The sequence below is a fragment of the Hipposideros armiger genome, unplaced genomic scaffold, assembly GCF_001890085.2.
Source record: "Hipposideros armiger isolate ML-2016 unplaced genomic scaffold, ASM189008v1 scaffold_405, whole genome shotgun sequence".
NCBI lineage: Eukaryota > Metazoa > Chordata > Mammalia > Chiroptera > Hipposideridae > Hipposideros > Hipposideros armiger.
The window spans coordinates 1,428,087-1,455,846 of NW_017731755.1; the positions used below are offsets into that span (position 1 = coordinate 1,428,087).

General features: G+C 39.6%; 1 pseudogene; it reads right to left on the reverse strand.

The window, feature by feature from the left end:
- Positions 1-678: 678 nt before the first annotated feature.
- LOC109394033 (40S ribosomal protein S23 pseudogene) lies at positions 679-26,823 on the reverse strand (annotated as a pseudogene).
- Between the last annotated feature and the right edge of the window lie 937 nt (positions 26,824-27,760).

Below are 27,760 nucleotides of genomic sequence, written 5' to 3' on the forward strand. Positions count from 1 at the left end.
AAATGATGCAATGTGTAAACTCTTAAATAATCTTTCAAAATTTCTAATTCCTTTAAATTTTCTTCACAAAGTTCACAAACAAGAACTCTAGCTTGACCAAGACTCATTTAATTAAAGGTAGAAGGAAAATGAGAACACTAATTTTCTAAGTGGTATAATGTTTGGGTTTATGCAACTCTTCCCTGGATCTCTAAGATAGATTTTATGATTTTAATCAAAAGTATAAGCTTTCATATCAGAAGGGGGAGTGGGGCAGTGGATTGGGGGAGGGAGGTTGTCACTTCAAGGGGTTAAAAAGTATAACTATTGCACTGTGTTGTACACCTGAAACTAATTTAAAAAAAAAAAGTATAAGCTTTCAGGGTAATGCTAAGAGATGGTCCACTGAACTATATTCTTAAAATATAAAAGACATTTAATCATTCTACAATCCCTACATTGTAAAATTTTATGTCTCAACTATAATTTTCCATCACCCAAACTTTTGGCTGGACTTCCACTTTTTCTCAATAATGACTTTTCTTACTTGGCTAGTCATGTTAAATTTAGCAAAAGCTGTCACCTCTGCCTCAATTCCCCCTCTATTAGGTAGTTTCTGATGCTGTCTTGGGCTTCATCGTGTTGTAGTTTTCCCCATCACTCTGTTCCATGTTCATAAGAAATTGCTTATTTGGACATTCATCCAAGCAGGTCCATCAGACCTTTTTCATCAACCCGCCTAAGTCTGGAATCTGAACTGTTGACTGCAGAAGATAGGCCTTGGTGCTCCTGCATTAACAGGAGAGTGGAGTGTAGTACTTATTAAGATGCTTGGTGAGATGTCTCATTGTGCATAAATGTTTTATAAGTGGAAGGCAGAACCACTCCTTGTTCACAACAAGCTATGGCTTCAGTGGAGAGAAAGGCCAAGCTTTCTCCCTTCTCTCCTACACCTACCACAATTAGGGTTGTTGTTGTTGTTGTTGTTGATGGTGGTGGTGGTGGTGGTGTGTGTGTGTATTACCCAATGATTACATGGAGCAGGAAGAAGTAGGGTAGAGACAAAGTTCGAGGATTTTTAGGTTTTATCAGTGAACAAATCATGGAAGAATATTCCAGTGATTATTATTCTAGAAAAGAGTGAGTGGTGGAAATGTGGCAGAGCGTTTTTTTCTCATATATGGACATAGGTGTGATCTGGTCTCTGCTTACCTCCATCATCTTGATTCTAATGGGCCCTCCTGTCCCACACTCAAAGCTACTTTCATGCCAAAACAGTCTCACCTTGGACCTTTTATTTTCCCTTTTTTTTTAAAAATTTTTATTGTTAGTTTCAGGTGTACAGAACAATGCAATACTTATCCTTTTCACCCTCACAAAGTAACAACCTCCCTCTCCCCTTCTATTGTCCTCCCCCCGGATATCATGCTTATCTATTATAATTCCATTGACTCCATTCCCACTCTCTACTCCATGTCCCGTGACTATATGTATATATAATTATAGTTGACATACAATATTATTCAACATCAGCTTCAAAAATACAGTGCGGTGGCCAGGCCTCTACACTGATTATGAAGTGGTCTCCCCAACAGGACATGAGTCCATCTGGCCCCCTAAGAAATATTTACAACATTATTGATTGTATTTCTCAGACTGTCTTTTTCTGTCCCTGAGGCCATACTGTATTAGCAATTTGTATTGTCTCATCCCTTCCCCTTCTCCTTCATCCCCACCCCCTCCCAACTAAAATATATGTACCCCTATGTTCATTGCGGCGTTATTCACAATAGCTAAGACTTGGAAACAACCAAAATGCCCATTAGTAGATGACTGGATTAAGAAACTATGGTACATTTACACAATGGAGTATTACTCAGCTATGAAGAAGAAAGAAGTAGTACCATTTGCAACAATATGGATGGAACTAGAGAACATTATGCTAAGTGAAATGTCAGTCAGAGAAAGACAAATACCATGTGATCTCACTTATATGTGGATTCTAAGGAGCTGACTGGATGGGAGAAGTGGATGGAGATAGTCTCAGAGTCACCTTGGACCTTTAATGCACTTTTTCCTCTGACTGAAACACCTTCATTCTTCTTATACTTTGCCTGCCTAATTCTATTCATCCTTCAAGTCTCAGTTCAGGTGTGTCACTCCAGCAGGCAGTCTTCCTTTAACCTCCATGATTGGATCAGGAGACTCTCCCATGTGTCGTCTCACTGTTCTGTGCTTACCTCCACCTTTCTTTGACATGTCATTTTGAAGAAGTTAGTTTATCTGTCTATCTGACTACTACTCTCCCTGTTCTCNCTCTCTCTCTCTCTCTCTCTCTCTCTCTCTCTCTCTCTCTCTCTCTCTCTCTCTCTCTCTTACGTGTGCACATGCACACACACACACACACACTTAGAAAATTATATCCAGACACACACATACACTGGGACAGATACACCTATTTAGACATGCAAGCCAGCAAACACACACACAGAGGCCGTGAGCACCTTTAGGGACAATACTGTCTAGTTCTCTGCTGTAACCAAGATCCTTCCACAGAGTAAGTGGTCAATAAATAGCTTGAATAGATGTTAAATGAGGAATGAGGTGCCAGAAGTATGCTCCTCTTATGGTCAACTGCTATTAAACATTAGATCACAAATTTTCCATCCATTTTGATTCTAGATGAGAGCCCACTGATCACTACTTAGACTTTGAAACACAGTTTCTTCTCCTCAGTACACCAAATCAGATCAACTTTGAGCGTCTATGACCAGGTAGCTGTCAAGAGCAAGCTAATCCCATCCTCTTAGTAATTCCCCTCAGAGACTCAAACAAATAAATGACAAATAGTTCCCCTCCTGAGCAAACATTATTTGTATTGATAGTGTAGTAGGTCCACAAGAGCACAGACAGGTCAGCATATATGAAGTAAAGCAAGTTGCTGTTAACTGTCTAAGGTCAACCCACAATACAGGTAAATGCATATGGTTGTCGGAAAAGTTATGACGTATTTTTTCTATGTTTTTCTTTGCAAAAATGTGTTATGAGTTTTCTGACAACCATATAGATATATATTATATATAAAATAACATCATGAACCACATGCAGCAACAAGGACTGAGAAATTTCAACCTCATGAAAGATATAAATGGAGAATACACACAAACACACACACACATACATGTGTGGATGGATGGATGGATGGATGGATGGACAGATGAATGGATAGACAGATAGTTGGATAGATAGATGGATGGAAAATGTAAAACATATTGGAGAGAAGACAGCCTGTTTTATTTTCTTTAATGTTGATGATGAGATGAGCAAATTTGTTGTATACTGTGCTTCATGATGGGTAGGCACTGAGAGCCTTTGGGTGAGGTTGGATGGAAGCTGCAGAGAGAATTGGAGTAAACTGAAAAATCAAAGAGAGTATTCCAGCTCCTTTGGCAAACTTACATCATGCTGGAACAAGGTTGTGGGTTCATGGGTAGGAACAGCGTTTCAGGCAGAGGCTGGGGTAATGAGCTGACTGCCTTCTTCCCCACCTCATGACCCCAGCCTTCAACTCAGAAATCTTCAGGAAAGATCTTCAGTGCTGTCCGGTGCTTTGGGAATAGGTATTGTGTTTCTTTTATTTTCCACACCCACTAAGATTGTGCCTCAGAACCCAGTACCTTGTGCAAAATAATGATGATGATGATATCATCCAACATTTACATTGTACTTTGCAAAGTGTTTTCATACTACATATCTCACTTGGCCTATGTGTTTGAAGGCAAGCTGCCTCCATGCCCCACATGAAAGTAGTGGGCTGGCAAGCCCTCCCTTCTTTCCTGCACCTCTCACCCCTGAAGCCCCTGGACACCACAGTGGCTCTTCCCACCATGTATGGCCTTTAAAGACAGTGTCCCAAAGGCCCACACCTCAGTGAACTTCCTGAAGTGTATTATCTTGCTCTAAAAGATTTCTTTATTTTCAATAGCTCAGGATTTGTCTCCAATGCTCATATTTCTCTCTATAAGATAAATCTGAAGATACCTGTCACTCAAAGTGTGGTCCCAAGACCAGCAGCTTCAGGATCACGTGGGGTCTTGTTAAAATGCAAACTCTCAGGCTCCACCCAAGACCTACAGGTTCAGGGTCTGCATTTTCACAAGGTCCTAGGAGATTCACGTGTTCATTAAAGCTTTGGAATCTCTGTTGTAATGGTTCTACATACATGAAAAAAATGTTTAGTATATACAGAAATTAATTTTTTGAGAGTGTGTTGATAAATGCATTATTTGTCATAAGTATTCATTCCATAGATTTTGTTTGTTAACTTTGCTAGCTTACAGAACACTAATATTCTAGATGCTTTTTAACTTGTAATAAGTTGGGGAGGGGGTTTTTTATTGACTGTCACCCACCTATAGTACTCACCTCTAATACTATATTGATTCTGACACCCAGAGTCAGTGACTGGGCCTCAAGAAGTGGAGTATTAAGGAAAATTGTGGACTACTTTTGCACGTTTGGGTCAGGTACGTTAAATCCTGGATGATACTGATAAATCTAGAGTTAATATATTCAGAATAATAATATGTACTAAGAGAATGCAGCTTTATTTACAACAGACGGAAGACTAAATTGTGATGGTCTGTTGTCTGCATAGACTTTATAGTACTTATAAAGAGGGGGAAAGCCATTGTTGTCATTCATTAGGATGCATTTCAAGTTTACCAAAAGAATTAAGAAGGAGGTACTTGAATATCGTACCATAGACTGGAGATTCCTAATGGCAACTCAAAGCATCCAGTGGAGGAGCCGCATAATCTTGCCTCAGCATATCCACACAAGTAACAGTAACAATGCATGACAGTCACGTCAGCAGGCCAAGCAATAGAAAAACATTACTGCTTCGCTAGAAGGGAAGGATCTCAGCACACTTCTTTTTCATGTTCAAGGTTCTTGGCATAGAATGTGACACATGGCATTCTCACTAAATACTTTTTTTAATTTAATAACTCAAAGTTATGTTTCAGAGAGTTTGATTAATCTGTGCAGAGAAGAACTGACACATTTGAGAAGTGTTTGGCTGGACACAGCCTCCAGAAGGAAAGAAGCCTCCTACCATGGCCCTAGATCTCTCCATCCAGGACCTCATACCTACTTCCTGAACGTAAAGTGCCTAAAAGTGTGCCGGGCAGAGCAGCAGATCAATTATTTGCCTCCCTTGTGAACTTGAGTCCTGTTGGTGTGGCAAAACATCACCCTGCTGCGCTCATTACAGACACAAGTCATCGTCTGGCAGAAGTCACAATAGGAACTGCATCATTTTCTTAAAAGAAGGGCTATAGAAAGATAACTAAGAGTTGAAAAAATAAGTTCTTATTCTACCCAGATTTATTGGTGAGTCAGAACCGTGCTCACATCCATGAAAAAGACTTGCTTGATAAAAATAAACTTCTCTTCTGATTATATGATGATTGTAGAAAATGTATGAAATACAGAAATACAAGAGGAAATTGAATTTTCTCATACCCTTCACTAGGAGATAGCATGGCTATTATTTGGATATATTTTAGTTTAATCTTTTTCTATGCACATATACATTTATAAAATCTGAAGTATTGCATTTCTGATTTTGTATTTTACCCTTTTCATCTAACATTGTAATACAAAGTATTTCCCAATAGTAATAAACATTCTTTGAAAATACCATATTGAAGACTGCACACATGCATACACAAAATATGTTTAAACACTCTTCAGGTGTTGTTATTCTAAACAATACTAGGATAACCATCCTTATATGTAAATCTTGTCCACATTTCTGATTATTTTCTTGGGGCAGTTTCCTAGAAAGTTGAAAAGCCTTTCAAAAGACCAGAACACCCATAATTGTAGGTGAAGCTAGAAAGAAGCAGTGCTGGGCATTATTTCAGCCTGCCTTTGAAGACGTTATCCTACTGTGCCTCTGGCCTTTCAGGGACAAAAAGGCCTTAGCTGGGGCCCATCAAATGACTGGACTTCTTTTTTAGTTTCTTAAATTTCCTGGCTTCTAAAGTAGAGAGACCCTCTCCAATATTTACTCCATAAGCTAAGAAAAAGAAATATATTATTCCTTGAAAGAGAAGGTAATATACATTCCCGCAATGTGATCTTATCCCACACATCTTTGAAGGACCAGTGTTAATCTGAAGTCTTTTCAAGTTCATAAAATGTGCTTTATCCTTACAACAACCTTCTGATGGAGGTATTTGAGGTTTGTTTTTATAAATAGTTCTTACTTAAATAAGAATCTCATTAAAAATCATTTTAAAAATCACTTATATTGTGTCAAGGGGTCTAGAGCAAAAACTTATTTTACCAAATTTAGAAAATGCCTCTGCCCTTTCTGAAATGAAATTACTTCAATCTTGATTTTAATAATAATGCATTGGTTACATATGTATGTATATCATATAATACACACACAAGTATACATATGAGTATATAGTAATGTATAATTATATACACAAGTATATAGTAATTTGCAGTTTACAAAACATTTTCAAACCATGATCTTTTTTGCCACTCATAATATCAGAATCTTAGGCACAGCAGATATTATTTCAGTTTTGTTGGTGAAAATAAGGATGCTTAAGGTTAAGTAAGTGGTCCAAGAACACCTGCCTGGTTCACTGGTTACTAGATGGTCCCCCCATTTTCACCCCCACTTACAGCTTCCCTAAGAATCTTTGTGAATTTAGTGACTGATTAATCAACCTTGGTTTCAGTTTCATCTTGCAGAATATGAAGATGACATTCTCCCCACCCTGTGTTGAGATATTACAAAGGCAAATAAGTTAGTTTGAAAACTGAATACACACACACACGTGCACCTTCTATAATATTTACAAAAAGGATTTGGGGTTGCTGATACCCACATCAGAGACAATAGTAGTTTCACTGAAAAGACAAAAGCAAAAGAAAATTTAAAACTAAAATAACAGGGTTTCTACTATTTTTTATTACACACTGCATCTTCAAACTCAGATGATTTCAAAATGAAAATTTTCCTTCTCATTAATGACATTTCAAAGATCAAAGGAGCATCAAAACACACAAAGGTCCTATGCATTGATGGAAATATGAAATATGTAGATACAAAAGAAAACAATAAATACCCTGCCAGCCATGCATGGGAAGATGAAGAGGAATGGTGCTGAGGGTAAAAATACAAAATATAAAGTACAAACTTAGGGACCAAAGTTTGCAAAGTCCACCTCAGAAAATAATATGTGTAGACACCATTGAAAGCTTTCATTTCCCTGGACCTCAATTTCATTATTTGTAACAAAAAAGCAAATATATTTTATGGATCATTATTCAGAATGTGGATAGTATGCAGGAGACTGTTTTGTTAAATTACTTCTGTAATTTTACCCAGCAAAATCTTTTAAAATAGTAAACCTTGGAGAAAATTAATACATTGTGAGTACTGCAAATATAAAGTGCTATGCAAATACTTCATGATGGGGTGATGAAAACACAGATGATGTCTACAAATTGCCAGTTCTACCTCTGACTCAAACACTACAGAGCAAGTTTGGCAACTGTAATCTTGCAAAGAACAGAGGTTTTGAAAAAGTATACATACAACCTTTTCTGACAGATGTTACCTCTGCAAGCAACACCTGATACATAAGTCTCAAATAATGTCAAGACAAATTTGGCTTTGTAGTCATCAAGTCAAAAACAGACCCACCTCCCCTCTGATCACTTGCAGCCTCACTGAACAGACCCCGGCCACTTTCCTGCACATTCCTGATGGTCCCAAATCCTGCTGGGCTGAAAGCATGACTCCAAGCAGTTTCTTAAAGGCTAGAAAGATGGTAGTGACTTCAAAGTCACCACTGTGTTGGAGCTTGCATTGTCACAAAGTTTGTAGCTTTCCAGTTATGTCTTGGTTTAAACTTTTAGAATTCGATCCCCCCTCCCTCCTTTCTCTCTCCCTCCCTTCCTCTTTGTCTCCCTCCCTCCCTTTTCTTTCAAAAGTAAAAAATAGCATATCTCCTGAGTAATCATTTTGTCCTTGCTGCTTACTGTAAGATCACTAGTGCCCTCTGTAGCTTAAGTGGAGTGGTTACCCAATTCTGCTAGTGCCTCTCACATATATACAGGAAACCTTTTTTTAAATTTTAGTCAATAAAGAGAACTAATATTTATTGATTGTGTTGACTAATTTTAGTCAATAAATATCCCACAAACAAAATATATATCTTTATATATAATATGTGGTTACACAAAAAAAATATACTATTTAAAGCCTTTTGGAGTTCATAAGTGTGATGATTGGGTGTTCACACTTGTGTGTGAGATGTGCCTCCCACAAACCTTGTTACAACATCGGCACATTACCCCTCTGACGTGGAAAAAAAAAATACACACACACACACACACACACACACACACACATATATATATATATGGGCCTCAGCATTCTTTAACATTTTCCCCAATCGTTGTAAGGAGCAGCCAGCATTAAGGACCACTGGTTATGTCATACCTTGTCTTTCTCTCCTCACCCTGTATTTTAGCTCTCTATGCACCCCAGGACCTAAGAGAACAAGTTACAGAGAGGTTTTAAACTAAGAACTCAAATGGGGTCTACTCTAGTGCTGGGGTTCTAATATTTGAGCTGAGAAACCCTTCCAGTCTGGGATCAACTTCACATTGTGACCAGCTGTCCTGGGAAGAAGCTGAAGGGCGTCCTGGACGCAGATTGCCAGAGCTGAAACTGGGTCAGCCCGACTCCTGGTTCACTGCTGGGCCTGGCCACGCCAAAACTGTTCTCTCACCTCTTTTCTCCCCAGCAAATCCACAGAGGCCTTGAGACCTCACAGGCTTCTGAAGCAGAATTTGAAAGCCAGGGGAGGTGCAGTCATAATGTGCACTTCCTCCTTGACCAGGCCCAGAACATCCTGCAACACTGCGACGCCCCCATGTTACGTGTGATTTTAAATCCACCTGCCTTGTGACAATAGAGCATCTCAGGGCACTGGCTCTGCCCTCAACATAACCCACATCTTTCCCCTCAACCGCGTCACTAGTGCAAGTTATGACATAGAGAAGGAGGGAGAAAACAATTAAAAGACCATTGTTTCAGCAGGCAGCCCCTGTCCTTCATTACTGATCCCTCAGGCTATTTGTGACTAGTGTGTATGTGTGCACGTGTGAGTGCGTGCATATGTGTGCATGTGCATACATGTGTATACGTGTGCATGTACATGTGTGTGCGTGTATGCATGTGTGTATCTGCTTCCTGGCATTCATGCTCTCAGCTCTGAGTCGCCATTGTCTTCCACATGAACTGTACATAGATTTCTCCTGGATAAGTGTCTTGCGCTCTCCTCACCCCACTACCCAGTCACCCCAGCTGGATCATCAACCCTTTAAAGACAAGACAAATAGGTCCGCGAACATGGCCACCCATGGCGCTGCTGGCTGCTGCAGGTGACCAGCGAGCTGTGGTTGTGGAGAAGGGCTAGCTCTCTCAGGATAGTGCCATCTTTCATGCAGATCAGCTCTCCCTCCTGAGGCACATCATTTTCTTTAAGCCTTAGTTATTCCTGTGTAAGTGGGTATAATAAAAGTTGCTGTGAAAATCAAGCAAAATAATGTATGTTGTGTTTAGCAGTGTGTCTGGCATGTAGTAAGCACTAACTAAATGCTGTGGGCCAGAGAGAGACCCATAGACTCTTTAATAAAAATTCCCATCACCTGCTCACCAGAACAGACTTCCCTGTGTCTGCCTTCATGTGCTTCCCATCTGCTGCCCCTGCCATTGGTCATTCCTCATATAATGAAGTTGCTACACCTCTAATTCTTGTAATGATCTTAAATATTCTGCGCAAAGGAAAGATTCTATTAGACTGCCAGAAAAAAATGACTCCAGTTTACTCCAACACCAACTCTGTGATGCTCCTAGCGATCGCAACGCCCACCCGAAACCTTGCCGAGAGGAAGCGTTGCTCAAATGCATGCCTCCCCTGGTCAGGTCTGGATGATCCCCCAGCAGCTGCACTCTCTGCTTGTTTCCCTTACTCATTTCTTGCAATGTGGTGAATGGGACAGAGAGAGAACATGGAGTCCCACTTCGACCTGTGCCCTCCTTCCCGGGAGAAGCAGACAGCAGATGCCTAGGCTCATGGCAGGATGATTGGGCTACAAGGGGTCCAGCACCTGCACCCATACAAAGAACCCAGACCCCACGCTCGCTCTGTAGTCTGCAGGGATGTTGTGATGACTCCAGAGGCGGGACTAAGGTCAGAGCTTGGGCAACGCTATGGAAATAGATGTAAATCAATTAGAGGGATTTTATTCCATAATCTGAATGGATATCTTGTCTCTGAGGGGAGAAATGGAAACCAAGCCCACCACACCCCTGGGGGCTTTCTCAGGCTTGGTTGTCATAGCAGTGGAGATGGCTGCTTGACAACTTCTGTGACTGGTTAGGGACCTCCTGGCCTGTGGCATGATGCATGGAAATTTAATGATAGAATATGGAGAGCGAAGTCCACTGTGGTGATGCCCATGTGATTAGGGTCCCCCAACAAACCCAGTCTCTGAAAAATAATCCATTGATCCCTCTTCTCTTTTCAAAGGCTATTTAGAAGAGACTTCTAGACATCTAAGCCATCATTTGTTTATAAGGCTCTATTTCAATTATCAGTTGGAAGCTAATGTTTCACAGACCACATGTTTAAATGCTCACCTCCCTCATTGTTTATGAAAAAGCACAGCCCAAGATTTCCAAACGCCCCTGGCTCTTCCAAAGGGCCCTGCTGGTGGGGGGTGGGGGGAACAGAGGAGGTCAGTGCTCCCTCCTTCAGGAATCTCTGAGCTTGCCGGAAACTTCCAGTGTGTGGGTGGTAGATGTATCAGCTGACAGGGGGAAGTGAGAGCGTGAAGGCGGCCACCCAAGACTTCAGGTCACTGCTGACACTCCCAACGGAGCTCAGATCTCAGAGCTGGGAGGGCACCTGCTCGCCTGCCAAAACAAACCAGCCCCTGCTAGGGGCACATTGGAAAGGAAGGGGGGCATGAAGGGCAGGGAGCTCTGAGTTTCACTTAACCTGGCTCAAATAACCAGTTTACAATGATGCGATGTTCTTGGGAGGTGGGGGTCTAACAAGGCTGAGGCTCCCCTCCAGATCTAGGGAGAATTAGTATGCATCACAGCAGAGGGCTAGAAGTCAGCAGGCTGCATTTGCCGTCCTAGCTCTGCTGGTTCTTTGCCGACAGGATTTCAAACCACTATTTGTTGTCTTTAGGCCTGAAAACCCATCTGCTTTTGATTCAGGTGGCCTCAGGCTTGCCTCAGAGGTGAAAAGGGTGTGCCTTCAAATTGAATTTCTCACAAATTTCAAACCAGAAGAATCCCAGTCTTCTTACACAAAGCCTGTTCTGCTTGGGCAGCCCCTGGTCCTTGAAGCCAGGCATAAATCAGTTTCACCTGTTTGGCTAAATGAGCACATGTTAGCCTAATGAAAGTGACTGGTGCAATCAGATAGTTTCTGTGTGTGTTCTAATGTAGAGAGAATGGGGGTGGGCGACCTCTCACTGACCTCCTGTCATTTCTCTTCTTCGTGGGGACAGCGGGTCTAGATCCTTGTAGGTCAGGTAGGGGTACTCAGACCAGTCTCAGATTGGGTACTTCTCAATATGTAATAGAGTCCTATATCCCAACTGAATAATATTAGGGGAGAAGGAAGTTTTGTACCTAATTAGGGAGCAGACAAGGGGGGACGTCTGAGTCCGAGCCATTAAAATTAAAATTTCCCTTGAGGCTGCTGGATCAGGTAGCAAATCTTCAGCTGAAAAACATTTAGACTTGTTTCAGAGGTCAAGTCTTGAAAGCAGCATTTATGTCATCAAGCTGGGTGAGGAAGCAAGGTGTTGGAGTCTCTTGGCAGGATATGTGGTCAAGCTGGCACGCCTACTTAGAATATTGCTATAAATAGGGATATTCCTATATCTAAGTGCTATGTGGGCATCCTTGAAAACAGCAATTTGTCATCACAGTTACTTGTCCTTATTAAAAACCACAAATCAAATGAACAAACAAAAGTTGAATCCTCTAAAACAGGGATCGGCGAACTATGGCTGGTGTGCCCAATCCAGTCCACAGCCTGTTTTTATCTATAAAGTTTTATTGGAACACACACACACACACACACACAGACGCACACCACATTTGGTTATGTAGTGTCTACAGCTGATTTCTCAAGAGTAAGTTGTGACAGAGACTGCAAAGCTGAAAATATTGACCATCTGGTTCTTTACAGAAAAAGCGTGCCAATCCTATTCTGAAATGTTGTGGTTTTGTTTTCCCTCCATTGAAGTTTTCCTTTAGTTAAAGGATGATGTTCTCCAAACTGGCCCAGGGGCTAAGAAACCCCACTGACAGAGCAAAAGTGGTACTGGCAGAGCCATTTAATGAATTCATTGGGGAATTTGGGATATATTTATTCTTCCACTTATTTCCTCTCTGTAAAAAAATGCCCTCTTTTTACACCCCAGAGATTCTTACGTGTATGAGAATGTTAAAAACACAGGAGAACTCGTATCGTGGGAAATCTTGTTGACAACTCCTTGGGCGTTCTTGAGTTTAATTTTCTCAGTTTCTCATTGTGGGTCTCCTCTTTACTCAGACCCTGGACTGTTCCTGTCTCCCTTCATGCTATAATATGACTGACCCTGCGTGGTACTCAGCAGCTACATTGCATAGATCAGACACAAAATGAAACAACAGATGGGTTTTTCTTAATGTGGTCTGGTGTGGTAGCCATTATGGCAAGGTAAATGTCAGTGTCTCTAAAACTCCAGTTCCTTCTCTCCACCTAATCCATTGTCTCTCTCTTTTCAAAATGAGGCTTTACGTTGCAGCTACACAGTATAAATTAATCTAACGTAGAATGCAAAGCTCTATTGAGGTTGGAATAGAAGGGAATTGGGAATTAAAGAACCTGAGTTCCATTCCATTCCTGCTTTCACCACACAGTGTTACAGCAATAAGTTTGCTCAAATAGAACATTTTAAAAAGTCATCCTGTTATATAGTCCTTTCCCCTTCTGCTAGAATCATATTTTATTGTCTTTGGGTAGAAAAAAATTATACACATGCAAGTTTGTGTTATGTATATGTTTTATATACAATCATGCACAATTTAATGATGGGGCTACATTCTGAGAACTGTGTCATTAGGTGATTTTGTCATTCTTTGGGTTGTCGGAAAACTCATGACACATTTTTGCAACAGATGGCACTAGTTCATTTTTGGAAGTACTAGAGTCAGTCGCATCTATGTTTGCTGTGTCATTTGACAGCTGACAGTTCTAGCTTCATTTTTCAAAAAAATGAGCGATTTGGTTGCATTTTGGAGATTTTACAACAAGTTGAAGATGGAAGACCAAATTGTGCGTTTTCACCATATTTTACTATTTTACTTCCGTAAAGGGAAGAACGTGTGTCAAATTTGTGAAAAGTTGCATAAAGTTAATGATGACAATGCTCTACATTCTACAAGAACATCAGTGCCAATGATGGTTCACGAAATTCCGTGCTGATGATTTTGATCTCAATGACACTCCTCGGTTAGGGGGGCCACCGAGGTTGATAACGACAAAATAAAGGCATTGATCGAGTCAAATCCACGTTACACGACACGAGAGATTGCAGAAACATTAAACATCCATCATTCAAGCATTCAGGAGCATCTGAAGAAGCTGGGATACATAAGCAAGCTCGATATTTGGGTTTCTCCTGAACTCAAAGAAGTTCATTTGACAGCGCGTATAAACGTCTGCAATATGCTCATTAAACGTGAGGAAAACAATCCTTTTTTGAAGCGACTGATAACTGGCGATGAGAAGTAGATTGTTTACAACAATGTGGTGTGCAAACAGCCTTGTTCCCGACGTGATAATTCCCCTCAAATGACATCGAAAGCAAACATTCATCAGAGGAAGATTACGCTCTCAGTGTGGTGGGCTTTTAAAGGTGTTGTGTTTTCCGAGCTTCTACCAAGAAACCAAACAATCAATTCGAATGTGTACTGTTGGCAACTGGACAGTTTGAACGAATGCATCATCCAGGAACGTCCAGAGTTGTAAAGGACAACTTTTACATCCCGACAACGCAAGACCACACACAAGTTTGATCACCCATCAAAAATTATTGGAGCTTGGATGGGATGTGTCGCCACACCCGCCATACTCATCTGACCTTGTGCTGTCAGACTTCCACTTGTTTTGCTGTCTTCAAAACTCCTTGCGTGGTATAACGTTCAATTCATATGAGGCTGTGAATCAGCACCTTGTTCAGTTTTTCGCAAATAAAGACAGGTCCTTCTATGAACGAGGAATTATGAAGCTCATTGAAAGATGGCAAAAAATTATAGCATTGATTGATCTTTGTTCTTTATATAAATAAATGACCTTTGAAAAACATAGAAAAAGATATGTCATGACTTTTCCGACAACCCTTACAAACATCATAGAGTGTGCTTACACAAACCTAGAAGGTACAGCCTATTACTGTAGTTGTATGTGCTATACTTTTATATGACTGACAATGCAGTAGGCTTGTTTCCACGAGCATCACCACAAACATGTGAGTAAGGTATTGCACTATGATGTGATGACAGCTACGACATCACTAGGCGATAGTTACTTTTCAGTTCCATTATAATCCAATGGGACCATGGTCATATATGCAGTCCATCTTTGACTAAAACGTCATTATGCAGCACATTACTGTGTGTGTGTGTGTGTGTGTGTGCGCGCGTGTGTGTGTGTGTGTATTCAAAATTGTAAACACGCATGAGACATGCCCTCCTAATCTATTGATCTCTTTAACCCCAGCTTTAGGACAGAGGTATGTATCCCATTTTGTGTTCACACAGACCTCATAGGACAAATGAGAACATAGTTCTGTTTGCAAGAATTGTTATCTGCTTTCCAGTTTGGTTAAGTTAGTCCCTGTAAAGCATGGTGAAGATACATTTTCTAACATTGAACCAACCTCTATTACTATTTTCCTTTATTCCTAATGGGGGGTTTATTTGATGGGGGAGAGGAATGTACATTTCTTCCTGTATTTCTCACAAATGGACCCCCATAAACATTTGGTGAACTGGTTAGTGTGTAAGCAATCCACAGGGTTTGAAGAAGCCTTGAAGGGTCTTTGTTCCAAGGTCCCTGTCTCCCCCATCATATAACAGGGTGCTCTCTCCCAGCTCTGAATGGCAGAGGGTCTTCCCCTTAGTACATAGGCACAGGCTCAAGTAGCTTCTTTCTGGGTCCTTCCTGTCCTTTTTCAGTTGCCATCATGTTATCATCTTAGGCAATACAGTTTTTAACCTTCTTTTATAAGGAATAATCAAAATTCATAGCTCTTTCTCAGAGAGCAAAAAGCAGACAGTGACACGAAGAGAGACGGAGTAGGGAGCCAAAAGGAGAACCCCTCATTGACATGGCAGTTAAAATGTCCCCAGCAGTTATTTCATGAATTATTTTTGCACTCAAGTGAAAGTGAAGCCTGATTTCCTATTCAGAAAAATAGCAATCCATCCCTAAATTCAACCATGTTGGAAAACATCTGGAAAGTGCTCAGAACAGGGAAAAAACTTGGAATTCCTTAGTTTTCAAATACACACTGGACTGTTTTTTTCCAACTTCATCTGTCAGCATCTTGGGAAGGTGGTGGTGGTGTCATCAAGGGCCTTTAAAGGTTTTCATGTGAAAAAGCAGCTTGAAATGATACTATCTCTGCAGGAAAAACAGATCTGTGCAAGGGTCAGCCATTTGAAGTTCTGATTTCAAGAAGAAAGTAGAAGGAAGTGTGGAAAATAAAGAAAGCATCTGACTCTCGATGAATGCAAAATTCTTAAATGACTTGGCTCACATTTTCCTTTACCAGACAGAATACAGCATGATTCTGGGCTCACTCTGTGACAAACGGACCACACAAAACAAAGGGGCAGTGCTGTGAAGTAAGACTGTTGCTCTTGATAAGCTCTCTAGGGTACGATTTCAAGGAGTAAGTTAATGGCCTCATTACAAAAGAGTCCCAGGGGCCCCTGTAGCTTGACCCCAAAACTTGAACTCTACCTGAACTGATTTTTTCTTTTTTTTCTTTTTTGAGGTTTGAAAATATTTAATCAACTCTCCTCCCAGGACATTTGATTTCTGTGCACTCCTGCACTTGTTGGCTCCATCTGGGGGAAAAAGTGCCAAAACCACCATTGGAAAGGTTGCCCCGGAGGTATTTTCAGTTCGACTGGAAGCAGCAGGTAACGGAAATCTTATGAGACAGCTTGTTCTCAGAAGACTTTCCTGTCCAGTTTTGCTGACCAAAGTGTTCCCCTGATTTGAATAAACCTTGAATTAGCAACTATACTTTGAGACACTGGTCTTTGGTTCTAATTGTAATTAAAGTACTTGGAAGCCCTACTCCCTGCTCTTGCATTGTGACATTCCCGGTTTTGTCCCATGACATAAGTGCTTCCTGGACTACTGAAAGCATTTAGCTTCCCTTCTAGAAATACAGGACTATGGTTGGGTAAATCATCTGAATGCTTTCAATTCAAGTCAGTGAGCATCTACTTAGCATCAACAATCTCCCCGTTATATGCTTAGAGCTAGAGATGGAGCTTGATGTCTCTGAATTTAAGGAACTCAGCCTCACAGAAAAGGCAGACACACTTTCATGTATAAGTAACACTAACAATTCAAATTAAGTACAGTGAAAACACACAGACATGGTGGAGATGCATCAAAGGTTAATAATTGCTTATTTTTAAGTAACGGATCACACAAAGTATTTCTGCCCAAATGCCATTTGTTTCAGGGAGTAGTTTGTTTTGTTTTATTCAAACAGTCTAAGTGTATAGACAAGGAAGTGGCAAGTAGTTTTCAATGCTGAGCTCATTTAATGGATTGGTGTTTGCTCTCTGCAGCACTGTGTTGAGAAGGATTCTGAGGTTGTATTTGGTCTCAATAGGAAAGGGTGCTGTGATTGATTGGCTGTCATGGATGCCTGTGTGGATGGAATAACAGCACATGAGCCACAGATATCCCAATCTTGAAGTAGATACAGTTCATGTAAGAATCAATGCAAAGTTAGAACAGCTCAACATAGACACTTCCTCAGCCCCGACCGTGAATCGCAGCAGAATCCCTCTGTGACAAGGAACCTTCTTACACTGAATTCTGTACACTGTGAGTCAACACTGGTTCCTGAAATATACAAAAAGTGTAGAGAAAGAGTCAGAGACAACCACACATCGGAGTATTTATATCCATCTAGCTCCCCCACCATGCTATGATTTTTGTAAAGGGTGTCTGTTGGGTTTAAATACTCTATCCCAAAGAACAATAAAAAGAAAACCTCCCACAACATTGTTAATGAGCCTTTGAAAATGAGCTGTGACCGTCAGTCTGTATAGATAGGAGATAACTAGTGAACTTCACATTTACCACACAAGAAGCAGGGATTTCTGGGTAGAACCTACAGTTCTTGCCTAGGGATGTGGCACAAGTGTGCTTGCTAAGAAATTAAATTCCCAACTAATTTTGGAAGATTGAAGTCCCAGCCAGGGCCATATTGATAGCTGGTTCCCAGGCAGCTTCTGATGAGGATGTACAAGAACGTATTTACCACCCTAAGGGTTCCATGACTACTTAAGTACTATAAAATTGTCTGTGTAGTTAGGGTGTTATTCTTATTAAAGTTATATAGAAGTGAAACATGTTACTATTTAGATTTCTGTCTGCTTGGCAGTGTTTGTTTTATAAATCTTGCAGGAGAAAATTGGCCCCCTGAAATTAGATGTTGGATATAGCATTTCTTCAATATCAAGAAAATGGCCACTCATTTTTTTAATTGTTTCCCTTGCAAATAATTCTTAAACAGCCTTACAAAAATGTTTTTCTTGCCTCACTCCCCAGTGAGTTAAAAATGCACACCGTGGTTGCCAGTTGGCATAATCTCTTGTGATTCCAGCAGACAGCAATGGGAATGTATGAGGTGATTATTGGGGGGTAGTGGGGGACAACTTTTCCTTGAAGTATGCAAAATGATCCTTTTTATTTATAACTAATTCCTTAAAGCAAAATCACTTCCCACCCACAAGTGTTACCTAATTGGTGGACAGGAAAATGAATAAAGAAACAAGGCTCAAACAGAGAGTGTTTGCTGCTCACATTTCAACACTAATTAATTACTGTTGTCAGTAAACTGAAAGTGTACATGGAATTACATTTTCCAGAGTCTTTGCTGGGGCCTAAAGGGGCTGTGGAACGTGTTGCCCCAAGCTTCAAATGGTGGTGGGAACACAGTTGCAGCCAGTGGGAACTCTTGCTCACACACTCCTTCTGTATAAAGGATGATGTGCTTCAGTATTGGCTTGCGGTTCTAAGATGAGATGCTTTTCTACTTCAATTATATTGAGGTGGATCAAACATTACAAAATAAGCCTCAAATAGGAGTGTAGCCTTACCAAAAATGAAAGCATGTGTTTGGATGTCCAGATACAATGATCATATGTTGACAAATTAAACTTCACTGGCTGTTCCTGCCATGTTTGGGGCCCATGATAGGCACAAACTGTAAAGAAGGCAGAAATTTGGTTTTGGCACATTCCCAACTCTCTTGTATGCCTTTAAAAAAAATTGTTTTAAAGCATTAGTCCTCTACTTTTCCATCCAATGAGAACCATCTTTTCCATTTTCTCTTCCCTCACATTTAAGTGATACTGTATTCCAATCTATAGGGGTGGAATCATGTAGAAAGATCATTGGATGAGGAGTTCTTTTACTCATTGATTTATTAAACAAATATTTGAGTACCTACTGGGTGCTGAGCTCTGGGGTAGGCATTAGGGTTGCAATGTTAAGCAAACCAGACATGGTCTGTGCTCCCATGATGTGTAGAGACAGACATTAATCAAATAATCACAAGAATAAGTTTATAATTAAAATCACAATAAGTATTGTACTATGAAGTAGACATGTTCTCAAAGAATGTAATGGAGGGGTTAACCCTGCCTGGGTGAGGAAAATGGGAAAAGGCAGGGGAGTCAGGGAAAACTTCCCTGCTTTGATGATACTTGAGCTGAGGTAAGACAAAGAGTAACTAAATGAATTGAGGAAGAAAGAATAGTCCCACATAAATAGGGTTTACCTATGTCTTAGGGAGTTCCTAAGATGCGGTATTTTCAGTGCTAAAACTGGGACAGTCCCTGGCAAGCCTACCTGTTAGGGAAGTGTATAGAGTGTGCAGAGACCCCACTGCAAATGGAATAGATAAAGCATGGGGCATTTAAGGAATGGAAAGAAGGCTGGAGTAGCTGGAAGAAGTTGGCAGTATCCAATCCTAGATGAGATCCAATGAGAGAGACAGGAGCTAAACCATTTAGGGCCTTAAAGGTCATGTTAAGTTCTTTATCCTAAAAGCAATGGAAAGTGTTTTTAAGCAAGTAAATCACAGGGTCAGATTTATCTTTCAAAAAAATTCATCCTAGCTAGAATATGGAGACCATTGCCATGCAGAGTTCAGAAATCTTTTCCTCAAGTAAAGCTAGCTGTGGGGGAGGGGGTGGGAGTGAGTGGTGGTGGTGAAACCAGATTGATAGCATTTATCAATTTCCATGGTGTAAAGCTCCAACTATAATTAATTTATCCAACATAAAGTCACTAAATGCAGAGTTGGAAAGAGATGCCATGCTGGACTCTAAGAAACTCTTCCCTTTCTGGAAAACTAGAAGCACTGTTCAAACAAAATATTATTCAAATGACCAATGAATTTAGGCCTTTTCCCTGGAGTTCTGACATAGGAGAGGGCTTTAAAACCTTTGTACAACATGATGTAAAAACATGATAGTCATGGCCAGTCTTGTTGCACTGAATCTGGAGTGTTCCAATGCCATGGAAAAAATAGAACACTAAAAGAAATGTAAAAATCACATTAGGTTAATAAAAGGCACTTTAGAAAACATGGAAACATTTCTACAGCCTTCTATGATATAGGATGTTCACTAAGGCCAATGTAATGTCCCGACATTACTAAAGTTTCTGTTATCTTGCCTCAGAGGTTGAAAATTTTTGGAATTATAACCAATATATTAAAAACAAAATAAAAACCCCACAAAACTCCAGGCTAAAAATACTGCATGCCTACGGCCCTGCAAAAAACAAAAACGCATGCAGCATTTTAACCCTGAACAACCAGAGCTGTAGAAACCCAGCACCAGGCCAAAAATCTGCATTTCCTGAGGGCTGGGATTATTTCTTATTTTCTTTTGTATCCATAGTCCTTGAGTTCAGGGTTAGGTTTGAAGCAGAAGTTAAAAAAAAAGGTAGCTGGGAGCCGGGCAAGTGGCTCAGTTGGTTAAAAATGCGAGCTCTAAGCAACAGGGTTGCCTGTTCGATTCCCACATGGGCCAGTGAGCTGCGCCCAAGCTGAGCTGCAGCTGCAGCTGAGCTGGTGAGAGTGCATGCTCTTAGCAGCAAGGTTGCCAGTTCCATATGGGATGGTGGGCTGTACCCTTCCGTCTCCCCACCCCCCCAAAAAAAAACCCTAAGATTGAGCACAGCACCTTGAGCTGAGCAGCCGCATGAGCTGCCACTGGATGGCAGCGGCCAGATAGTTCAGTGTGCAACAGGGTTGCTTGTTTGACTCTCGCATGGGATGGGGGACTACACCACCCCTCCACCTCCCTCACAACTAGATTGAAAAGCAGCGACTGGACTTGGAGCTGAGCTGTGCCCTCCACAACTAAGATTGAAGGACAACAACTTGACTTGGAGCTGATGGGTCCTGGAAAAACACAATGTTCCCCTTTTCCAATTCCCCAACACTATTCTCCTCCCCAATTCCCCAATAGAAATCTTTTTTTTTAAGTAGCTGTACAGATAAATAGTTTGTAACTTGCATAAAAAGATAAGTTATGATTAACTTTGTAATCAACTATCTATAAAAAGCTATCTTATTGGCTGAACTTTAATATAAATATTGGCCTTTTCAGAAAAAGATAGCTCATTAACTCTTTTCTTTTAATTTTAAAATATTTTTTTGTTATAGAATAGATGTATCTGTACAGAAAAGTTCTGAAGATAGTATGGAGAGTTCCCATGTAATCTACATCCAGTTTCCCCTATATTAACAGCTTACATTAGTATGGTACATTTATCACAATTAATGAACTAATATCAATACCTTATTATTCACTGAAGTCCATAGTTTATTCACATTTCCTTAATGTCCCTTTTCTGTTCCAGGGCTCCATCCAGACACGACATTATATTTAGTCATAATGACTCCTACAGGCTCCTCTGTGCTGTGATAGTGTCTAAACTTTCCTTGTTTTGGATGCCTTGACTGTTTTCAGGAGTACTGGTCAGGTATTTTATTTATTATTTTCATGACAGTTCTTTTGATTGGAATCTCTCTGACATTTTTCTTCTGAGTAGACTGAGTAACACCAGTGTTTTGGGGAGAGAGGCCACAGAAGTAAAGCACCATTCTCTCATACCATATCCTGGGTAAATACAAACAGCATGATTTATCACTCTGACATTGACCTTGATCATCTGGCTAATGTGATGTTTGTCAGATTCCTCTCCTGCAAAGTTGCTGTATGTTTTTCCCTTTTCATTTTGTACTCTTTGGAAGGAAGTCACTATGCACAGCTCATGTTTAAGACATGAGGAGCTATGCTCCCCCCTCCTTAGAAGTGGATTATCTATATAAATTATTTTGAATTCCTCTGCATGAGACATTAGTCTCTTTTCCTTGAATTATTTATTTATTCAATCATGTATCTCTATCAGTATGGACTCACTGATAGTTGTTTTGTACTTTGGTTTCTAATCATTTATTTTGTGGTTCAAATTGTTCTAGCTTTGGCAGTTGGGAGTCCTTTCAGTTTGCTCCTGTGTCCCTTTGACATATTTCCATCATTGGGATTTTTATTTTTTGAGCACTTCATTACTTTCTTATACTACAAGATGCTCCAGAATTATCTTGTATATTTTCTGACCTTGTCTGGCAATCAGTCATTTCTCCAAGAGTCCTGGTTCATTTTATTGGACAATGGTATTAGAAACTAAGATCTGGGCACTAGGGGTGCTCATTGCTTCTGGGGTGTCATTGCTGCTAGACCATCTAATCTCAGAGAGCAAGGAAATACATGTGTGTATACCAACCTGTGTATATATACACACATCTATAAATATTATATTATATATAATTATACATATAAAGCAAAAATATTGGTTCATACCCATATCTCCAACTCAATTCTATTACTACATAAGTCATTCTAATGTTGTCCCCTTGCTTGTCTATTATCTCCCACTCCTATAATAGTGAGAAACCTGGCTCCCACCATCTGTCACCCATTTTCTTAATTTTCAATTTTAGAATACATGTATTGTTTATCCATACCTTCTCTGGAAACTTCATCAACTAGAGTACAATGCATAAGTAGAGTTCCTTTTACCTTTAGTCTTATATACATACATGATTCTGTTTAATCTATTCTACCTCTCCCTATGGCATACCCCTAATCTGCTATCATCTCTATAGTTTTGTGTTTTCCAGAATATTATTATATAGTTAGAATCATAGAGTACACAGCCTTTTATAAAGTTTTTTTTCTTTTTTTTTTTAAGCTGAGCCATCCTGCCACCTGCTGGCAGCTCTGCTCAGGCCAGGAATCAAACTGGCAATCCAGTTGTTCAGAGCTCAGACTCTTGAGTGAGCTCTTAACCAACTGAGCCACTTGGCTGGCCCCAGTACACAACCTTTTAAAACTGGCTTCTTTCACGTAGAAATATGCATTTAAGTTTCATCCATATTTTTTCTTGGCTCAATGGCTCATCCTTTTTTTTTTTTCTTTTTAAGATTTTATTGGGGAATTTGGGGGAGGGGAACAGCGCTGGGGAATTGGGGGAAGGGAACAGACAAGTTGCTGTCCTTTGTTCTCCAATCTAGTTGTGGAGGATGTTGCTTCACTGTCCCATGTTGGTATTATCATTGCGCTCTTCCCGGAAGAGGCAGTCGCTCGCAGGCCATTGGATGGCCACTCACTGTGGCTCATGGCAGCTCACGAAAGCTCACGCCAGCTGCCAGCCAGCCCCACTGCAGCCTATGCCATTGCCGGGGACTCACCGCAGCCTATCTCCAGGTCTTGCCCAGCTCCAAGTTGAGCTGTTGTTCACCATCTTAGCTGTAGAGGGCGCAGCATCACTGGCCCTCATATGTGGGATTCAAACCAGGGCCCTGATGCTCAGAGTTGGCATCCCAAGCCAACTCCTAACCAACGTGCCACTTGGCCAGCCCTCATCCTTTTTATCACTGAATACTATTTCATTCTGTGAATGCATCGTAGTTTGTTTACCCATTCACCTACTAAACGACATCTTGGTTCTTTCCAGTTTGGGACAATTTTGAATAAAGCTCCTATTCATTCACATGCAGATTTTGGTGTGGGCATAAGTTTTTAAGTCAATTGGATAAATACCTAGGAGTACAACTACTAGATATATGGTAAGACTGTGTTTAGCTTTATAAGAAACTGCCAAACTGTCTTACAAAGTAGCTGTACCACTTTGCATTCCTACTAGTAATGAATGAAAATGTATTTTGCTCTGCATTCTCATCTACAATTGCTATGGTCAATTTTTGGATTTTAGTCATTCTAATTGGTGCAAAATGGTATCTCATTGTTTTAATTTGTATTTCCCTAGTGACAAAAACATTGAACGTCTTTTCAGATGGGTTTATTTGCCATCTGTATATATTTTTTTATTAGTGTCTGTTCAGATCCTTTGCCCATTTTTAGATTGGATTGTTTGTCTTATATTGTTGAGTTTTAACAATTCTTTCTATATTTTGAACAGAAGTTCTTTATCAAATGTATGTTTTGATATATTTTCTCCCAGGCAGTGGCTTGTCTTTTCACTCTTTTAAGGGTGTCTTTCACAGAGAAAAAGATTTTAATTTTAATAAAGTCCATACTTTATTTTCATACTTAGGTGTCATATCTGAAAACTCACCAATTCAAGGTCACATAGATTTTCTCTTATGTTTTTCTATTTCTAGAAGTTTTATAATTTTGTATTTTGAGTTACTTTTTGCAAAAGATGTGAAATTTGTGTTTAGGTTCTTTTATCTTTTTTTTTCCTTCTGGCATATGGACATCCAAGTGTTCCAGAATTAAATGACTGTATTACAATTATAATACTCAATGTAAACTGATAACAAAAGATGAATAAAAGTCATGTGTATACATTTTTGGCACCCCCAGTATACATAGAGGTCTAACAATTAAGTTTGTGAACTCATTCTAGAAAAAGTGCTACATACCTCATGGCTGAATATCACTACAGTCACCTTTGAAGTACTCCACTTGGGAAGCTATGCACCGATGCCAGTGCCTAGTCCACCCTTCAAAGCAATTTTGGAACTCTTTTTCTGGAATGGCCATCAGAGCTGTCGTCGTATTACCCTTGATGTCCTGAATATCATCAAAATGTCTTCCTTTCAATATTTCCTTTATCTTCAGGTAAAGAAAGAAGTCATTGGGGGTCAGATCAGGTGAGTAGGGAGGGTGTTCCTATACAGTGATTTGTTTACTACCTCACAGACAGTGCCGTGTGAGCTGATGCAAGAGCCATAAATTGTTGGCAAAAAGTTCATGTCATCTAACTTTTTCACGCAGCCGTTTCAGCACTTCCAAATAGTAAGCTTGGCTAACTGTTTGTCCAGTTGGTACAAATTGATAATAAATAATCCCTCTGATGTCAAAAAAAGGTTAGCAACAGCGTTGCAACAAGTTCACTAAATTGTCAGACCCGTGTGTGTGTGTGTGTGTGTGTGTGTGTGTGTGTGTGTGTGTGTGTGTTTTTCAAAATAAACCATGAATGCTGCTGCCAAGTGNGTGTGGTGTTTTCAAAATAAACCATGAATGCTGCTGCCAAGTGCCATCCAACAGAAAGGCAGAGATCTTCAATATGGAAAGCAGCACATCAAACCTTAACAACAGTGTGTGACAAGTTTCAACTTGTTTGGTGTAGTCAGTGGATGTGAGCTATGGTTGAGAGAAGGTGTGTTTTAAAGTGTGTCGTAAATCATGGATCATGAACAATTCATTAACATGAAATGGGCAAATGGTTTCATCCTCCATCATGACAATGCTCCATGTCAAACATCGTTTCTGGATGGCCATCTCTGTCAAATAAAAACATTATGGTGTGTCCTCATCCACCTTATTCACCAGATCTGGCACCATGCAACTTCTGGCTCTTCCCCAAAGTCAAAATGAACATGAAAGGTAAACATTTTGAATCGATTTAGGACATCAAGGCAGCCATAACAGCGCAACTAAAGACAAGAAAGAGGACTTTCAGAACTGCTTCAGAAAGTGGCAAGAATGATGAAATAAGTGTGTTCAAAATGAGGGGGACTATTTTGAGGGGCATTAATGGCAATGTGTCTTTTAATGTAGTAATTTTTTGAAAACATTCACTGTAGTTTTTGGTCACACCTTGTATACCTTGCTGGGATTTTGGTAGGAATTTCATTAGACCTGTGTATTAGTGTTCTATTGTGGCTATAATAAATTACCACAAACTTAGTGGCTTAAAACAACATGAATTTATTCTCTTACAGTGTTGGTAGAAAGAATTTGAAATCTGTTTCACTAGGATGAAGTCAAGGTGTTAGTGGGGCTGATTTCTTTTGGAGACTGTAAGAGAAAAATCTGTTTCCTTGCCTGTTTCAGCTTCTGGTGGCTGTCTGCATTCCTTGGTTGATGGGTGCTTCCTCCATCTTCAAAGCACATCACTCTAACCTCTTGCTTCATCATCTTATTTACTACTTTCTTTTCTGTGTCAAATATCCCTCTGACTTCCTCTGACAAGGACACTTATGACTACCTTTAGGATCCATACGATAATCCAGGGTAATCTCCCAATCGCAGTATCCTTAGCTTAATCACATATGCAAAATTCCTTTTGCTATATAGGGTGACATTCACAGGTTCCAAGAATTAAGAACTGGAAATCTTTGGGGGCTTTATTCAGTCTACTGCAAATATCAATCACTTATTATGTTGGATCTTCCAATCCATGAATATGGTCTGTCTCTTCATTTATTTACCTCTTCTTTAATTTCTTGCATTATCATTTTGTAATTTTTATAATACAAGTTCTGTACATCTTGCCACATTTATATTGAAGTATTTCTTATTTTTTTAAAATTATAAATGGAATTGTATTTTTAATTTTTGTGTCTATATGTTCATTGTTAGTATGTAGAAATACAGTTGATATTTTTTTCAAATAAAAATTCATTACTCCCTTGTTTTCACAATAAAAATTTATGATCTTGGTCTTCTTGCCTTCAGATAAGGCCAAATGAGAGACATCAGCTACTTTGACTACCTTAAATAGACTCCAGGAATGTCACCAACAGTATGACCTTTGTGACCAAATCCAGCAACCAGAATTTTATCATTTACATCAATAAAATTCGAGCAACCGTCACTGGGTACAAAGTCTGTGATGCTTTTTGCCATTCTTGATCAGATGGACCCTGACACACTGACTGATGGTAGAATTTAGCTGTTTAGCTTCAACCACTACTTTTCCCAACACAATTCCCCTTGCATAGGAAGTGCCTCCAAAAGAGTTGACCTTTAGGGCTGTATCCAAATGGGCTTTCTGTACTGTCATCATGCCACTTCTGATCTTGTTGGTGGCTACAGAGCTTCATACAAGTGGTATGAAGACCATGACACTTGACCATCCTGCCAATGCCATAGGCCTGAGCAAGTCAGTTGATTTTTGTATGTTTGTCTTATATGTTGTAACCTTGCGGAACTTTCTTATTACCAGTTTAGAAATTTTTATAGATTTCTCAAAATTTACCACATAAGCCATCATATCATCTACAAATAAGGACAGTTTTATTTCTTCTCATCTGGTCTGCATGCCTTTTATTTCATTTTCTTTCTTATTGTACTGACTAGATTTCCAGCACTATGAGTTGACTAAGAGTTGAGATAGAAGACATTCTTGCCTTGGTCCTCACCTTAGGAGAAAGTATTTAGTCTTTCACATTAAGTACAATGTTAGCTGTATGGGTTTTGAAGATGCTTTTTATCAAGTTGAAAAAGTTATTCTCTTTTCCTATTTTTCTGAGCATTTTTATCATGAGTGAGTTTCAAATTTTGTCAAACGCTTATTATTCACTGAATGATTTGATCATATAATTTTTATTCATTAACATGTTAATATGGTAGATTATATTGATTGATATTTAAAGATTTAACTAGCATTGTACCACTGGAATAAATCTTACTTGATCATGATATATAATTATTTTTATATAATGATGAAATCTATTTTCTAATCTTTTGTTGAGGATTTTTTTTTCACATATCCTAGTAAAGATATTGATTGGTATTTTAACTTTTATGTACTCTCTTTTTCTAGTGTTGGTATCAGGGTAATACTAGCTTCATAAAATGAGCTGGGAAGTATTTCCTGCTCTTCTATTTTCTGGAAGACATTGCATAGAATTTTTAGACACTTAGTAAAATTCTCCAAGTGAGAATGGAAATTCTCCAACTGAGCCTGGAAATTTCATTTTGGAGAATTTTTAAATTATAAATTTAATTTCTTTAGTTATAGGGTAATTTAAATTATTTATTTTATTTCGGGTGAGTTGTGGTATTTATGCT